This window comes from Rhea americana, unplaced genomic scaffold (genome assembly GCF_003343005.1).
Source record: "Rhea americana isolate MKP2758 unplaced genomic scaffold, rheAme1 scaffold_65, whole genome shotgun sequence".
Taxonomy (NCBI): Eukaryota; Metazoa; Chordata; class Aves; order Rheiformes; family Rheidae; genus Rhea; species Rhea americana.
In genome coordinates, this window is record NW_028186812.1 from 3,706,679 (window position 1) to 3,710,479 (window position 3,801).

Here is a 3,801-nt window from a genome sequence, read left to right on the forward strand (position 1 = left end):
CGCCTCCGCCCGCTCTGCCTCTTCGCGGCGCCTCCGCTGCGGAGCGTCCGCCGGAATATCGGCCCGGCGGGGAGCGAACAGCCGTCTAGCGATGGAGTGAGCCTTTCTCTCCCAGGTGTACCGCGGGGCACCCCGTTAAATAGAAACATACCGCCGTCGGCTCCAAAGAAACTTTGCCGAGACACCTTTGCAGCCGGCAAAGACCGGCAGCGCTCGGCGCAAACCGCTTGGGTCTGTCCTCGGAGGCGTGCGCGCTGCGCACCGGACTCGGACCACAGCTCTGCGCTCCGCCGTCCTCGCCAGACCAGAGGAAACGAGGCTAGAGATCGTTTCCCCACTTTATTTTACCTTTCCTTAAAATTCAGACAGAACTTACAAGCACGAGCTTGAAAACTGTAGAGAAAAAAAGACAACGTGTAGAGACAGAGATGCTGAGAAGACACCACAAGAAATCTAAGTCCTTTTTTTTACGACCTGTTTGGTCTTGGACACTGTGCTCACGTGTGGACACGGCAGGTGCTGGGGGACACTGGGTCCCCTGCAGTAACTGTGACTGAGCTGACTGCGGGGCTGCAGCTCTGCCTCGCTGCCCTCGCCTTAGCTTGCCTTCCCCGCCGAGCACAGACCACCCTGCAGAGATGCTCCCCACCTGCCTGAAACCCCAAAGCACCACTTTGTGGTTTCTAAGCGTCTCTGGGGTGTTTGGTTCCTGCAAAGGTGGAGGAGGGAGGCACAAGAAAAGGGCAGCAGAGGCCAGGAGCCACCTGCTGTGCCCATGCCCCTGCTACTGCCTGGGGCACGTAGAAGGGCGCAGTGTAGCAAACCAGTCCAAGGGTGGGCGGAGGATGCAGGGTGATGCAAAAAAAATGCAAAATGTGGAAGTATCCCTCGCGCTGAGCCTCACTGTATCTCTAGAAGCGACTCTGGTGCACTGAGGAGCAAAACACTTCGAGAACCAACCAAGCACACAGCCCTGAAAATGCCATTGCAACCAGTGCTAAGGGGGTGCTGACCACACCACTCTCAAAGGCAGCTGGCTATCTGTACAAGCACCAGACCTCAACAGGCAGCAGAGGAAAAGGGAGCGATGATGCAGCTGTTCTGCATCATGTGCAGTAGGAGYTGAGCGGTGAAAATGCCTGCTGGATATTCTCCTAGGACTTCCACTATTGCCAGGGTTAGCCTTCTGCATTAGACTACTTCTGTGTGAATCTCTGGAATTCATATTTTAGAATTGGCCAAAATTAGTTACCATTAAGATCTGGGCTCCTTCGGGGAGCTGTTCAGAAAACTGCCTATTGCAACTGCCCGGTGGCACTGCAGAAGCACAGTAACAAGTCTGTGCCTGGCCCTTCCTAAAAGATGTAGCTGAACTCATGAGATCATCACACACTGATTCAAAGGCAGATCAAATGCCAGATGAAAACAGCTGTTTTGGAAGGCTGATCCACACCTTAATGCAATGCACATGTATACATAGGTGGTATGTGCATATATATATACATAATCATATACCCATATATACACAAACGTGAGGAGAGAGATTTAGGTAAGGAGGGATACCTTGCTGCAAAGACAGCCTGTCATGAAGTATGGAGGAGGCTACCCATTACCTTGCACTGGAATTGCTAGGGAGAGAAGATCTGGGTATTACTGTAGTATTTGTACTCACTGTGCATTCAGCTCTCAGCACTACTGAGACTACAGACTGCGAGTGTAGACCAGACTTACTTTCAGAGGTAGTGGCTGTTCACTTGCAGGGCAGAAAGTGTTTTTTTTTCCTCTATGCCTCTCCCTGGTAAATCTTGAGCAGCCGAGTTCTATTTTGAGTGTACTGTGTTTAATTTATCACAGGCAAATACTTCTATAGCTAACAGTATTCTTACATCTTCTTATGTATATCACTGTGAGATTTCTTTTTTTTCAGGGGCAAATGGAACATGGTACTATGAATGTACTTTACACTTTCTGACATCTCACATATGATAACCCTTTAGCAGTTTCCTGTGGATCTTGCCAATGATGATAATTCCTAGTTAAACTAATGTTCAGATAAAATCTCTGTGGTCTAACTCAGATGAGAATGAAGCAAATAGAATTTTATCTCTGATTCTGGATAGTGGGGTCTGTATCTTTGTAATGTTCTGAGTGTATGCTGATATTCCTAGCATGTAGCTAGATGCCAAATGTTTCTCAGGAATAAATACTGTGCCAGGGAGAGAGAGAGAGATAGGGGGAAAATTACACAGCCTGTGAATCCTGTATCACATTCTGAGGTTTTAGAGGTTGTATGACAAGAGCATGACTGGGCCTTCACTTAATCTGCTTGCAGTGTCACACCAAATTAGGTTCCCTTGGGACCTTCTCTATTTCCACTCTCATCTTGCACTGCTCTCCTCAGAACATAAACTGATGCATTCCCACTACCTGGCCATTTGTAGTTCAGTTTAACATTATAAATCTGAAATATCAAGCATACTGTGTTTTTTTYTCTCTCTCTTTCTTTTCTCTGCAGTTTGTGCAAATATCACTAGGGTGTATGTCTTGTTTTATTTCATGAACCACTAAACAGAGAAAAACAAAGATTAAAGGCAGCTTGACAAATATGAAAACTCTGGAGCATTTAGCAAATACTAATTGACTTAGCCTTCTAATACTTCTAGGGTACAAGTAAGAACATCTGCAGCATGTGTAAATCAGCACAACTTTATGAAAATCAAAGGAATCGAATCAGTTTACCTGAAAAGATTATCTTTATTTTAGAGATGGAAGAAAAAACAATGCAGGAATGTTAACCAGATTTGCATAATGCCAAATAATACGTGCCTTAGTACCACAGCACTTTCTTTTTTTTCTTTTTTTTTTTTTTTTTTTTTTTGTATTAAGGAAAGCTTTTTTCTATTAGTGACATGAAAGTTCATAGCATGAAAGACTGTGAAATTGTCACTAGGATAGAAATTTACATGTATTAGAAGGGAATTTAGAGCAATTATTTGAAATAAGCAATTTAATAATTTCATTAAAACTTTGTTGTTATTGTTGTTGTTAATAAAGGATAATGGCAGAAGACTTCCTTAGGTACATATAGTTTTCATATAATTTAAAACAAAATTTTATTGCTTTTTATAATTATTAATAAAATAATATAAAATGAGAAATCACATGGTAAGATAGTATCTCTCACTGCACTTCAGAATTTTTTGTACATTTATTTCTACTATATTGTTACAAAAATTAAAGATTATCATTTTTTCTCTTTATTACTCTAATTTGTGAAATCTTTAGCAAATTAATCCCATTAATTCTATTGTTACAGGCCATGCATTTTCCCCTCCAGAACTTTCTGCAAGGGGTAAATTTTTCTTGCCATCCCACAACAGGCATTCCATAATATTAAGTCTTTCCTTCCACACAAGTCAGTGTATTGCCATTTATGTACTTAAATACTATTAGTCAAAGCCAAAGTTTCCAAGGCTACAGAATAAAAAAAAAAAAAAAAAAAAAAAAAAAAAGGGCGAGGCCAAACACAAGTGCATTATTGAAAAAGATTTCCAATACAGAATTTTGGTATTTGGTCAATCTTAGTTTCAGGTCACAGCCAGCATAATCCAGGTCCTCACCTGATTTTCTCAAGGCTTCAAGATATTCAGCTGAGAGGATATTTACTTTTTATATTTCAGTGAAATGAAGTGGATCCCTAACTTTATTTGAAGTTAAACTGTTGGGGGGGGGACTATTTTTTCTTTCTTTTTTTCTTTTTTCTTTTTCTTTTTTCTCTCTCTTTCTTTTTTTTTTTTTTTT